The 15,119-nt window shown below is 43.9% G+C and overlaps 1 protein-coding gene across 5 annotated transcripts in view; it reads left to right on the top strand.

Moving 5' to 3' along the window:
• Positions 1 to 1,119: 1,119 nt before the first annotated feature.
• Positions 1,120 to 15,119, top strand: part of LOC126244356 (caspase-1-like) — a 197,927-nt gene continuing 183,927 nt past the window's right edge. Inside the window, exon 1 of one of the 5 annotated variants that reach the window (XM_049948231.1) lies at positions 1,120 to 1,193. The gene's annotated coding sequence lies outside the window, so the exon portion shown is untranslated. Of the gene's footprint in view, positions 1,194 to 2,421; positions 2,862 to 15,119 lie in introns of those variants that run through there. The other 4 variants (XM_049948232.1, XM_049948235.1, XM_049948233.1 and 1 more) reach the window with 4 other exon arrangements.

Genomic DNA, 15,119 nt, shown 5'->3' with positions numbered 1-15,119 from the left:
GTTCAGGTGCTGCTAAGTCTCTGAAAATAGGTTTTATCACCTCCATTATTGCATGAGGCAGACTATGCTTATGAGTGTACACTTCACCAGTTAGCAATCCTTTGTTATATTTACACCAACTGTCTTCTTCTTTGGGACACAAGCTATGTTGGGGATTTTCATCGTCTTTATTGTTTACAGTAATAACACATACCTTTGGCTTTCCAACATTTCTCCTTTTCTTAAAAGCCTTCAGAGGATTTCTAATAACTTTACTTTTACTCATTATTATACTTCAACAAAACAGAGACTCAAGAAACAGAATTAATTACGAATATTTTCGAGATAACGACAGAGTAAATAAACATGAAACAATCGACAATCACACCAGCGATATATATTGAACCATCACAGGTTAGCCACAACACATACTTTATCTCACCTCACTAAAATGTACCTGATGAACACGGACGTTAATAATAACACAATTTGACAGCAGTTTAACAGCGCCACAGTGGGTCACGCCCATGTAGAACACATTTCAAAAATAATTTAAAAATAGTTGTAGTCTTCGGAATTGAATAAATTATATATCAGATTCAGAAAACGCAAAAAAGTAAAAATTGAACTTTTCATGATTTTGAGCCTTTCCGGAGCCCCTTAAAACTCTAGCCCGCGAAAGGCAAAGGTCCCGAGTTCGAGTCTCGGTCCGGCACACAGTTTTAATCTGCCAGGAAGTTTCATATCAGCGCACACTCCGCTATAGAGTGAAAATTTCATTCTAGTGTTACATAGTCATCGATGTAGATTTGGATTTCATGAATCCATACTAATTTTGTGATTATAATCAAAAATACTGGACGGAGAAACGAAAACGTGAACATTCTGAGAAAGTTAAAGACTCATCGGAAAGCAAAAAGAGCGAAGAAAGACAGGGAACTGAAGCCAGATCACCATACTATTGCCTGAATTCGAATCTGAAAAAAGTAAAACGCTAGGGAATGCTAAGTGACAGATTAGCTGTACAAGGAAACTACTGTATTCTGCGTTGCTCCAGTCGGCCAGAGAAGCGGATGTCGCCATTGGCCGGACTTTATCAGTAGGCGAGCGCCGGAAAAGTGTTGGCTGGATTCGTTTATCAGTAAGTCAGACTCTCTTAGCTGTGACAGTAGTTGATTAGTCATTTGAGCAGCGAGACACACGATAGCACCTCGGTGAGTAAAGTGCGGTCGCGAGTTCTACACGTGCGCTAAAATCTGATCCCTTAAAAAAAGTAGTTAGAGACTTGGAATTTTAGGAGTCTGATCGCTAACAGCAAAAGTTCGTTATTCGTAGAGGCAGGGCAGAAATGTCAGATGCTTAAAGGACGTTTCACACTTGACGGAAAAACAGAACCTCAAAATACTCCAAAATGCGTTTCAGATGGTGGCATTCACGGGGTCGTTTGCTAATATCGGAAGATAACATATGCTCGCTGTATTCGCTTATATCATTGTCGTGGATTTTCTGTCAGTCTGCATTTGATTCTTCGTTTTGTTTTCATGACACACTGTGACAGTTGCACGAACGCTTGGATACATTTCCTATACGCTTTCTTTCGCAAAAAGGACCGAAAAATAATTTAGGTTTTGCAATATCTGCACAAAGAATAAACATACATTGTGTATAAATGACGACATGAACTGATGAAAGAATTTTCATTGAATAAACTTTTTAACAGTGAGGAAGTCACCTGTACTGAAGGGAAAAATTAGAGTTGTTTTTAACATTATTTGGTGTTAGGAACAAAAGGAAAATACCATGAATAATGTAGAGAGGTTTTATGTATAGCCGCCTAAATATTATTTCGTATGTTCTCTAGCAAATAACTGTCGATGAATTGAAATGTTTGGACGACACTTTTCGTATTGTTTGACGTCTGAGCAGTTTATCATAAAAACCTTGTCAACAACGTTGATTTGAATTTTGCTTTACTGTCAGTGAACTTTATCATTACTAGTTCCTTAATTCTGATTTTGTATTCCGACTTTTTGTATCGCCGATGGTGTCTCAAATCTCACTTTAACCACTCGATACTAGCAAAAATTGAAGCCCGCGTTGTCTTCTCACCTAACTTCCTCTCTTTTCTCTCTGCTAGCAGGCGCTGTGGGAAGTGACGTCAAGACGAAGCGTCACTCGATGCGACTGGTTCCATACTGGTTTCGTCACGCTTTGCAGTTTTACGCTGTTTGTCAAAGACTGACATTTTGAGACCCTGGCTGTGTACAAAATATAGGTTGACTCTTACATACAGGATTACGGCAACCAGCCACTTTTTACAATGCTATTTATTTATTTAAACAGTGCCCTTACCGGTTTCGAACCGACAGGTTAATCTTCAGACGGCTAGTTCACGTTTTACATTAGATTTCGCCTTTTGTGTATAATATTATATATGACATATGTTACACACAAAAAGGTGCATTATACAGTTTTCGCTGCTGCAAGATGATAAGCAGCCTGCACTGGAACATACTGGCGCGGATTCTTCATCACAAGTAATCGAAACATCTTCCCTTTAATAACAGTAATTTGTTACTTCACTTAAAATCGTTGTGAGGCACAATTACACTTAAAAAGACGTTGTCTCACATCTTGTTTTGGCTGTAGTGCACCACCAAGCCAAGGAAATTTCGTCAGTTGGGGAAACAAAAGGCGAAATGTAATGTAAAACGTGAACTAGCTGTCTGAAGGTGAGCCTGTCGGTTCGAACCCAGTAACGGCGCTGTTTAAATAAATAAATAGCACTGTGTAAGAGTCAACCTATATATTGCAGTTTTTCCGTTATAACTCGCAGCATGCCGTATCAAGGAAATGTCACACCGAAGATATATCACAAACAGGTCAGCCTTGGTATGATTTCTTCTAATTAAAAGTTAGTTAATGCATTATCGGCGACAAAGCCTTCATTGGATACAAATAAGAATCATATAGCATATAACATGACTGCACTACAGCGAAGTGTTGTAGTAGGTGAACTGGGAACTGTAAGCAGAGAGGCTTGCATCCTGACAGGGACTAACTTTTTTTTATCTCAGAGTTTTTAACACATTCTGGACTTTCTTATGGCCCTAATTCAGCTATGTTTTGCAATACTCGATATTATTTAGAGATAATAGAGCACTCCTTCGGAACTGGGTGCGTTGTGCGTAAATGCAGTTTTATACAACAGTTTTTACACGATAATTAATAAAAGGTAATAGCTAATTACAACAAATAACCATAACTGTAAGACTGGTATGATTGTTTTGTTTTTAGCTCAGAGGCAGCAACGAGAATCAAGAAGTTTGCACTATTGTTTCCTGTTGTTTACACTGCACACATGACTTTCTTGGCAGACGATTTATTGTTCACATCGATGTCCACAAGTATCCTCGATTTCTGTCTGATTAGAAAACTACGGATGAAATTACTTCCAGTCAAACAACGAGGAATGACATTTGTATTCTTGCTTAACACAAATATTTGGCCGTGCTTTCCGAATATGTCGTGTTTTCGAAGAGTGTGTTGAGACAGGAACCTAGGACTTTACCGTAAATTTCTTCGTGTGAAATGAGCAACAATGATTTTTGTATTCCTTGCTTGTCACAAATATTTGGCTATTTATTTCTGAATAAGACCCGATTTCCGAGAGTGTCGTTAGGAAGGAACCTGAGAGCACAGCTTATATTGCCGCGAGTGAAATATTTAGCTATTGTTTCTACGATGCTTCTTTTGGCGAGGGAAGATGTCTTTGCCGGTTCTATTCTCCTTTTCTCGTCTGTCATGCATTACTTTCCATCTAGTCTCGGAAAATTGCGTCACTTAGCCCACTATGTGGCTCCCAGTTTTGATTTCAAATTTGTCTCTCATCTCTTTTCAGCTACCATACTTATTTAGCAACATTCGATTGTATACTCGATAGGGGTTTAGTCAAGTATAAGCACATAACAACTAAATAGATTTAGCTTCCTACGTGAGAGACACATACACGTAACATTTTGATTATACAACACAATAAACAATATTAAAAGTTGAGTTGGGAAATCAGAACAGCAAACAGTATTAGCCAATATGTAGTACCATACCTAAGCCGCGAGGGGTAGCCTTGTCACGCTTCGCGCGCATCCCCCGGTCGGAGTTTCGAGTCTTCCCCCGGGCATCGGTGTGTGTGTGTGTGTTGTCCTTAGCGTAAGTTATTTTAAGCTAGATTAAGTAGTCGATGGCCTCAGCAGTATGGTCCCATAGGAACTTACCATAAATTTCATACCCAAGTAAAGAACGTTATCAGTCACTGTCACATTAGTTTTGCACATTGGTATTATAATGGCTGGACTAAACACATTTTAAAAAAATGCTTCCAAACGTGAGCAGTTTTTAGTTACATTAATACAACTGTTAAAGTAGTGATGTAAGTAATTTTCACAGCAGCACGTCAGACAGAGACTGCATTCTTAACTGAGCTCAGTCAGGGGTAATTTTCCATCCTGGGGATTTGCTGCGTAGCTAAAAGCGCAAAATAAAGCCTTTTCTGATTCAGTTCACTTTACAGTTTTACTAAATCTTTTCGGATAATCCACAAGAGCCCAACACAGCACTCACAACAAGGAAGACTAAGAGATACAACATCTGAGACAAATTAATACTGACCACTGCCGTCATAGCCATGATCTTATTTACATTCTTTCAGCAATTAATATATTTATTATTTTGTTTAAAAATTGTTATTACGATGGGAGTTCAACAAGTAATGCGACACACTTTCTTCTCGGCCAATTTAGGGTGAAAAGATGCGAAATTTGCTGTGGGACATCGTGGAATTATCCCACTCCATCCATCTCCTATAGTTTCATGAAGTCCTGACAGATGGCAGTGCTATACATTACCTTCAAAATGGCGTCTCTAACGAGGTGCGTTCCAAGCAGAAAGCTGTCATTGAATTTCTTTTGGCGGGAAACCAGAGCATCCAGACATTCATAAGTGCTTGCAGAATGCCTACGGAGACCTCGCAGTGAACAAAAGCATTTTGGGACGTTGGGTGAGGCGTCTGCCACCATCACAACTAGGTTGGGCAAACCTGTCCGAACTCCTATGTGCCGCCAGCTACACACAGCCTTGACTCGTGCAATATTAGAATGTGCGGTCACTCTTATTCGGGCCCATCACGCCTGGATCTCTGCCCATCCTACCTTTTACAAATCCCTTCAAATCCTAGAACGCCATGCGCTCCACCTCGCCAATCGCATCCGCCTTCCCTCCCCCACACGGACCTGTATGACCTCATTCCATTCTCATACCTCCTCCTTTTCCTTGAACGGATATGGATCCTCTACACCTCCCGTAAACTTGATCCCCCTCACCCGCTTGTCTCTCCCATCCTCCCCCACCCCCATCCGCTGTCACGCCTGTATTCCCTCGTCCCACCTGCTCTCCATCTCTCCACTCTCCACAGCCTCGCCCAAGGTGGTTTGCGCCAACTCCTCCTCCCTGATGATGCCCACATCTCCTCCATCTACCCCTCCTACCAACTTTGATCCTCCCAGTCCACCCCCTGTGTCTTTTCCCAAGGGCACCCTCTCTCCTTTCTCTCCCTCCTCACTTCCTCCCTCCCTCCTCTCCCCTAGGCTTCCCCTACCCCCTACCTTCTTTCCTCCCCCTCTCATCTCCTCTGCCACTGGCATCTACACCCTACCGTCTCCCTCCTCCCCTGCCTTTTCCCCTTTGGCAGGTCCCCAGACTCGTACACCTACAGTGAACTTTCGCGCGCCGGAGATCATCACCATCGGTTTTTTTAATGTGTGTGCCATCGTGTTAGTGCCTTAGTGTTTCACTGCCCACGCTCCATCGTTCACGTGTGTCTTTCGCCTACGTTCGTGTACCAGTGCTAACCATTTTTTATTTTACTACGCCTGTGAACGGCTCCGTGTTTTTTACTCAGTGTGTCTACTGTTTTCTGTCCATCATTTTGTTTTGTTTTTTGTATGTCTTCCTGTTTCTACTTTTATTATCTGTGGCTGAAGAGCGGCGTAGTATTGCTGCTGCCGGCCTACCTTGTCAAGGTGTTAAAATTACAATAAAGAAAAAAAAACTCTTAATCTAGGTACAAACAAAAGTCTTCTTCATGACAACGAAGTCCTCACATAAATCTGCACACCCTAGAGGAGCACACAAAATGGATTGTTCTTCCTCATCCCCCCTACAGCCCGAACCTCTCCCCTTCAGACTTCCCCTTTTTTTCCCAATGGAGGATGCATTTCGGAGGAAGTAATACGTGGACGCTTACTCCATTGTCGACCAGCGGAGTGGTGCCATGCGGGCTTACAGGCTCTCCAGTAAGGTGCCTTAAGGTAGTGGTTGTAGGTGGTAAGTTCCTATGGGACCAAACTACTGAGGTCATCGGACCCTACGCGCGGCTACCCCTCGCAGCCCATAAGGTCGTCGCATTGCATAGAGATTATGTGAAAAGAACGTAGAATTTTGTAACCAAAAGAGTGGGTTATAATATCGTGCATTGGAATTATAAATAAAATCAATTTGCTTTCAGAAAAAAGATTTGCTGCGTTACTTATTGAACCCACCTCGTACATTTAGTTTTATCTACTCAAACAATTATGACAGACTTATTGTGACAGTTTTTTATTAATTACCAGTAAATTTGTGAACATTCGATTGTTTTGCAAATATGACCTCCCTGCTATCGTGGCGGATACATATGGCGGGCGGCCCCCCCGCCCCCCCTTGCGGTGCCGCCCGTTTTGCCACCCTCGCCGCCCACGCCAGTCAGCCCGCTTGCTATTCGTTCGTTCCTTTCGTCAGTCAATTTGACTGAATCGAGTTATCGAGTAGTTGTACTTTTCTATGTAGCACACGTTTCCGCGTCATCGTTACGTTTTTGTCTGGCACATAGATAGCTAACACATACCTACGAGAAAAGTCGCGGCCATTCCACTAATCTCGATACGTTATTCTGTCTGGCATTTCTTAGAGAAAAGTCGCGAATATGTACAGGGTATCTTCAATACGTAGCGTTATAAATACGGGCTATTCGCCGAATAAATGGTTCAAATGGCTCTAAGCACTATGGGACTTAACATCTGAGGTCATCAGTCCCCTAGAACCTAGAACTACTTAAACCTAACTAACCTAAAGATATCACACGCATCCATGCCCGAGGCAGGATTCGACCTGCGACCGTAGTGGTCGCGCGGTGCCAGACTGCAGCGCCTAGAACCGTTCGGCCACACCGGCCGGCTATTCGCCGAATAGGAAGGTAGTTAACATTCAGAAGCAGAAATATTAAGACTGAAGAATGAATAAGGAACAAGTCCTAGTTGTATCAAGTGCAAGTGTGAAGATTAGTCAAGAGTGAGAGTAATTATCTGGCACATAAACTGAATCAGTGCTTAACTGAACTACCGTTCTTTGAAGAAGAATCACTCTTTGTGATGAAAAAGAGACTAATGGGAGAGATTCTTCAATACAAGCAACCGAGCATAAACGCCTTTAATGATAGGGATTCTGTTTTTCGAGAGTTGTCTGTTTGTCCTGGATCTGACTATCCTACTTTGCAGACGCTGTACAAAATATTTGCTTGTCTACCTGCATCTGTTGCTTCGGTAGAAAGAAGTTTTTCAGTATTGCGGCATACAAAGACAAGGCTGAGGTCGACAATGAAGGAGGATCGACTTAATCGCTTAGCTCTGTTGAACACCCACCATGACATTGATTGTCTTATTGCCGATATAACTGACTAATTTGCTAGGAAGAATAGGCGCATAGAATTCATTATTTAAGGAAGAGAACCACACTTGTAACTTTTTTGTAACATAAGATGCCATTGTCTTAGTTATGTGTGTAATCAGTTTAAATAAAACGTTCTTAAGCTTTGCATGTAACTTGATTATTTTTTATTGCGGTAAAAGTAAAGGTTGTTGTTGTTGTGGTCTTCAGTCCTGAAACTGGTTTGATGCAGCTCTCCATGCTGTTCTATCCTGTGCAAGCTTCTTTATCTCCCAGCACCTATTGCAACCTACATCCTTCTGAATCTGTTTAGTGTATTCATCTCTTGGTCTCCCTCTACGATTTTTACCCTCGGCGCTGCCCTCCAATACTAAACTGGCGATCTTTTAATGCCTCAGAACATGTCCTACTAACCGATCCCTTCTTCCAGTCAAGTTGTGCCTCTTCTCCCCAATTCTATTCAATAACTCCTCATTAATTATGTGATCTACCCATCTAATCTTCAGCATTCTTCTGCTGCACCACATTTCGAAAGCTTCTATTCTCTTCTTGTCCAAACTATTTATCGTCCATGTTTCACTTCCATACATGGCTACACCTCCATACAAAGACTTTCAGAAACGACTTCCTAACACTTAAAACTATACTCGATGTTAACAAATTTCTCTTCTTCAGAAACGCTTTCCTTGCCATTGCCAGTCTACATTTTATACCCTCTCTACTTCGACCATCATCAGTTATTTTGCTCCCCAAATAGCAAAACTCCTTTACGACTTTAAGTGTCTCATTTCCTAATCTAATTCCCTCAGCATCAGCTGCCTTAATTCGACTACATTCCATTATCCTCGTTTTGCTTTTGTTGATGTTCATCTTATATCCTCCTTTTAAGACACTGTCCATTCCGTTCAACTGCTCTTCCAAGTCCTTTGCTGTCTCCGACAGAATTACAATGTCATCGGCGGGCCTTAAAGTTTTTGTTTCTTCTCCATGGATTTTAATACCTACCCCGAATTTTTCTTATGTTTCCTTTACTGCTTGCTCAATATACAGATTGAATAACTTCGGGGAGAGGCTACAACCCTGTCTCACTTCCTTCCCAACCACTGCTCCCCTCTAATGTTCCTCGACTCGAACAACTGCCATCTGGTTTCTGTACAAATTGTAAATAGCCTTTTGCTCCCTGTAGTTTACCCTGCCATCTTCAGAATTTGAAAGAGAGTATTCCAGTCAACATTGTCAAAAGCTTTCTCTAAGTCTACAGATGCTAGTAATGTAGGTTTGCTTTACATTAATCTATTTTCTAAGATAAGTCGTAGGGTCAGTAAAGGTAGCTCAAGATATATTCCGCGCCCGCTCCTTGAGGTTTTTATGTATCCGCCACTGCCCTGCTACAAATATGCATCCTTTCTCATGCGACTTACATGTTGTCACTCTCTTATGACATTTATTACCTATCTTTAGGTTTATTAAATACATTTCTCAATCAACGTTTGTTTGGTACTGAATCAAATGCTTTTGTTAATCTGCTTGACTGCCATGCCCATGGTTTTCAGCATGTCATGTGAGAAGAGCGAAAGTTGGGTTTCACATGGCCGATGTTCTCGAAATCAAAGATATTTTCATGGATAATGTAATTCTGCTCAAGATACCTCATTATACTTGAGTTAAGAATATATTCTAGTATTCTACAACGGATGGGTGTCAGTGGGAGTGGCCGACAGTTCTGTGGATCACTTCTGTCACCCTTCTTACAGACTCGTATGAGCTGTACGTTTTTTCCAGTGACTGGGCACAGATTTTGTTCAAGGGATATACGGTGTTTTAAGGTTAAAATGGGAGCTAATTCACCTGAAAATTCTGTATGGAATTTGACAGAGATCCCATCAGACTTGTGAGCTATGTTGAGTATTAGCTGTTTCTCATTTTCACTGACGCTAATATCTATATCATTTACCTTTGCAGTGGTGGAAGAAGTGAGCTAGGATGTTCCTCCCGTATCTCGCATAGTAAAGGAGCAGAACCCAAAAATGACAAGATACAAGATCATAATACGTGGGTGAATCAGGTTCTTCATTACGCATTTATTTCGTATGACCCAAGAAACGACAAGATACAGGATCATAATACGTGTGTGAAACTGGTTCTTCATTACACATTCATGTAGTGTAGTAGATTACAAGCTGTCTAAGACGGTTACATTTCAGTATTAATTGCTGCCTTTGTTACTTTTCTATTTCATTTAAATTGTCTTTCACAGTTTAATAAGCTTTTTAAGGACATACGCTGTGTCCATTTATAGTTCTTTAATGCCTGTGAGGTAATTTATGATAGAGTTTTAACCCCCCCCCCCGAAATCGTATACTGTTCTGGGTTCTCATTTTGGTGTTCTTTCTAGCTGCCGACGTTCACTTTATGTTGTGTTGTCTTGTATATAGAGATGTTTATAGTATCATAGTGTTTATTTTTCCTTATACACACCATTGTTTCACTGGACTCGCATTCTGGAGGACGACGGTTCAATCCCGCCTCCGGCCATCCCGATTTAGGTTTTCTGTGATTTCCCTAAATCGCTCCAGGCAAATGCCTGGATGGTTCCTTCGAAAGGGCACGACCGACTTCCTTCCCCGTCCTTCCCTAATCCGATGAGACCGATGACCTCGCTGTTTGGTATCCTTCCCCAAACAACCCATCCCAACACCATTGTTTGGAAAATACACTCCTGGAAATGGAAAAAAGAACACATTGACACCGGTGTGTCAGACCCACCATACTTGCTCCGGACACTGCGAGAGGGCTGTACAAGCAATGATCACACGCACGGCACAGCGGACACACCAGGAACCGCGGTGTTGGCCATCGAATGGCGCTAGCTGCGCAGCATTTGTGCACCGCCGCCGTCAGTGTCAGCCAGTTTGCCGTGGCATACGGAGCTCCATCGCAGTCTTTAACACTGGTAGCATGCCGCGACAGCGTGGACGTGAACCGTATGTGCAGTTGACGGACTTTGAGCGAGGGCGTATAGTGGGCATGCGGGAGGCCGGGTGGACGTACCGCCGAATTGCTCAACACGTGGGGCGTGACGTCTCCACAGTACATCGATGTTGTCGCCAGTGGTCGGCGGAAGGTGCACGTGCCCGTCGACCTGGGACCGGACCGCAGCGACGCACGGATGCACGCCAAGACCGTAGGATCCTACGCAGTGCCGTAGGGGACCGCACCGCCACTTCCCAGCAAATTAGGGACACTGTTGCTCCTGGGATATCGGCGAGGACCATTCGCAACCGTCTCCATGAAGCTGGGCTACGGTCCCGCACACCGTTAGGCCGTCTTCCGCTCACGCCCCAACATCGTGCAGCCCGCCTCCAGTGGTCTCGCGACAGGCGTGAATGGAGGGACGAATGGAGACGTGTCGTCTTCAGCGATGAGAGTCGCTTCTGCCTTGGTGCCAATGATGGTCGTATGCGTGTTTGGCGCCGTGCAGGTGAGCGCCACAATCAGGACTGCATACGACCGAGGCACACAGGGCCAACACCCGGCATCATGGTGTGGGGAGCGATCTCCTACACTGGCCGTACACCACTGGTGATCGTCGAGGAGACACTGAATAGTGCACGGTACATCCAAACCGTCATCGAACCCATCGTTCTACCATTCCTAGACCGGCAAGGGAACTTGCTGTTCCAACAGGACAATGCACGTCCGCATGTATCCCGTGCCACCCAACGTGCTCTAGAAGGTGTAAGTCAACTACTCTGGCCAGCAAGATCTCCGGATCTGTCCCCCATTGAGCATGTTTGGGACTGGATGAAGCGTCGTCTCACGCGGTCTGCACGTCCAGCACGAACGCTGGTCCAACTGAGGCGCCAGGTGGTAATGGCATGGCAAGCCGTTCCACAGGACTACATCCAGTATCTCTACGATCGTCTCCATGGGAGAATAGCAGCCTGCATTGCTGCGAAAGGTGGATATACACTGTACTAGTGCCGACATTGTGCATGCTCTGTTGCCTGTGTCTATGTGCCTGTGGTTCTGTCAGTGTGATCATGTGATGTATCTGACCCCAGGAATGTGTCAATAAAGTTTCCCCTTCCTGGGACAATGAATTCACGGTGTTCTTATTTCAATTTCCAGGAGTGTATATTCACATGCGGCAACTGTAATACCTATCTCCGTAAGTAATTCAGCGCAGTGAGACCACTTATTCGCTGTCACTGGCTCCTAAAAGCCCTTTTCGTGACTTGAAAATTTTTCCTAAGTTCTGGCAGTTTGAGCCCCAGACAGTTATAACTTACCTATTGACATGTGCATAATAAGTTACTCTGAGGCAAGTTCTGGTTCTGGTACGCTAGAGCATAGCATGCAGATGTAATTTATTTTGTTCTCCTCGTAATACACTCTCTCCGCTTCAGTTGCTCAGTTGCCGTCTATATCCATCCTTAAAAATTTGTGTTAATTACACATCTTACCGAGCCACCATTTAATACCGACATTACTTTTGTTAATACTGAAGGTCATACTCTTCGGTATTTTTATATTAAGTGTTACCTTATTCTCCTCTTATCATTTATGCACATTTTTAGCATATTAGCTTTGCACAGAAATAACACTTTTGAGTTATTATACTGCTGTGTCAGCAAACCGAAATTTGTGTCTTTGCACGACACTTGCTGGGAAGTCATTCATGTAGATCAAAAACCGTATTCGGTACATTTCTGTAAGGATCTTATGCTGAAATGTTTAGCGCTCATCTATTAGATGTTACGCTGTGTATTAGAGATCTTTATTGATCTGTGAAATTTCCACTCTATGTAAGTGATTAATGAGATATGACTAGAACCACCTGTTTACTACTCCTCTTAATCTGTTCAAAAATGGTTGTTCAAATGGCTCTGAGCACTATGGGACTTAACATCGGAGGTCATCAGTCCCCTAGAACTTAAACTACTTAAACCTAACTAACCTAAGGACAAGACACACATCCATGCCCGAGGCAGGATTCGAACCTGCGACCGTAGCAGTCGCGCGGTTCCGGACTGTAGCGCCTAGAACCGCTCGGCCACCAAGGCCGGCTCTTAATCTGAGCGCATCCATTTTATGGAGAAGTATTGTATAGGATACCGTATCGAACGCCTTCCGCAAATCTAAAAACATTTCCTGTTACAAAAACTCCTCCATCCGAGGTCCGCATTAAGATTTTAGAAAATTCTGTAGTTGCTGATGCTATTCTACAGTGTAGTCTGAATCCGAATTGCAATTTTGTGTATAGCCAGAAGGAAAATGCAGAGAGTTCTTCTGTCTATACCCTGTGAAAATACGTATATGGTGAAGGTACAAATGGCTCTGAGCGCTATGGGACTTAACATCTGCCGTGCGGGATTAGCCGAGTGGTCTGGGGCGCAGCATTCATGGACTGTGCTGCTGGTCCCGACGGGGGTTCGAGTCCTCCCTCGGGCATGGGTGTGTGTGTTTGCTCTTAGGATAATTTGGTTAAGTAGGGTGTAAGCTTAGGGACTGATGACCTTAGCAGTTAAGTCCCATAAGATTTCACACACATTTTTGAACTTAACATCTGAGGTCATCAGTGCCCTAGAACTTAGAACTACACTACCGGCCATTAAAATTGCTACACCACGAAGATGACGTGCTACAGACGCGAAATTTAACCCACAGGAAGAAAATGCTGTGATATGCAAGTGATTAGCTTTTCAGAGCATTCACACAAGGTTGGCGCCGGTGGCGACACCTAGAACGTGCTCACACGAGGAAAGTTTCCAACCGATTTCTCATTCACAAACAGCAGTTGACCGGCGTTGCCTGGTGAAACGTTATTGTGATGTCTCGTGTGAGGAGGACAAATGCGTACCACCACGTTTCCGACTTTGATAAAGGACGGATTGTAGCCTATCGCGATTGCGGTTTATCGTGTCGCGACATTGCTGCTCGCGTTGGTTGAGATCCATTGACTGTTAAGCAGAATATGGAAGCGGTGGGTTCAGGAGGGTAATACGGAACGCCGTGCTGGATCCCAACGGCCTCGTACCACTAGCAGTCGAGATGAGAGGCATCTTATCCGCGTGGCTGTAACGGATCGTGCAGCCACGTCTCGATCCCTGAGTCAACAGATGGGGACGTTTGCAAGACATTAACCATCTGCACGAACAGTTCGACGACGTTTGCAGCAGCATGCATTATCAGCTCGGAGACCATGGCTGCGGTTACCCTTGACGCTGCATCACAGGCAAGAGCGCCAGCGATGGTGTACTCAACGACGAACCTGGGTGCACGAATAGCAAAACGTCATTTTTTCGGATGAATCCAGGTTCTGTTTACAGCATCATGATGGTCGCATCCGTGTTTGGCGACATCGTGGTGAACGCACATTGGAAGCGTGCATTCGTCATCGCGATACTTGCTTATCACGCGGCGTGATGGTATGGGGTGCCATTGGTTACACGTCTCGGTCACCTCTTGTTCGCATTGACGGCACTTTGAACAGTGGACGTTACATTTCAGATGTGTTACGACCCGTGGCTCTACCCTTCATTCGATCCCTGAGAAACCCTACATTTCAGCAGGATAATGCACGACCGCATGTTCCAGGTCCTGTACAGGCCTTTCTGGATACAGAAAATGTTCGACCGCTGCCCTGACCAGCATATTCTCCAGATTCTCACCAATTGAAAACGTCTGGTCAATGGTGGCCGAGCAACTGGCTTGTCACAATACGCCAGTCACTACTCTTGATGAACTGTTGTATCGTGTTGAAGCTGCATGAGCAACTGTACCTGTACACGCCATCGAAGCTCTGTTTGACTCAATGCCCAGGCGTATCAAGGCCGTTATACAGCCAGAGGTGGTTGTTGTGGGTACTGATTTCTCAGGATCAATGCACCCAACTTGCGTGAAAATGTAATCACATGTCAGTTGTAGTATAATATAGTTGTCCAATGAATACCCACCCGTTTATCATCTGCATTGCTTCTTGGTGTAGCAATTTTAATGGCCAGTGGTGTAGTATTGGGGTGCGGCAGTCTTCGGTTGGTACAACTCTCCGAGTTGGGCACAATCGTAGGTTTGGCGCTGTTTATTCTTCGCTATTTGTTCTTGGTACGAAGGACGTTCATAGGTCCAGTGGCTGTTTGCACAAAAAGAGACAGTCTAGTGATCTATCATCGCTGTCCTTTAAAATGAATGAGAATGACAGAAGAGAGAGATGAGAATACTCTATTCGCATAAGCGACGGAACTGAAATGATGGTAGGCTGAAAGTAATTTGGAGCCCGCGCGTCGGAGACGGGCGCGCTGGCGTGAGACTGCCAGGGAGCGCACCCTGATGCCATCTATTGGCGAAACCGGGAATACAACCCGAACTAACACCAACGG

Source organism: Schistocerca nitens, chromosome 1 (assembly GCF_023898315.1).
Source record: "Schistocerca nitens isolate TAMUIC-IGC-003100 chromosome 1, iqSchNite1.1, whole genome shotgun sequence".
NCBI lineage: Eukaryota > Metazoa > Arthropoda > Insecta > Orthoptera > Acrididae > Schistocerca > Schistocerca nitens.
The sequence above is the reverse complement of the archived record's forward strand: the minus strand, read 5'-3'. Positions and strand labels throughout refer to the sequence as shown.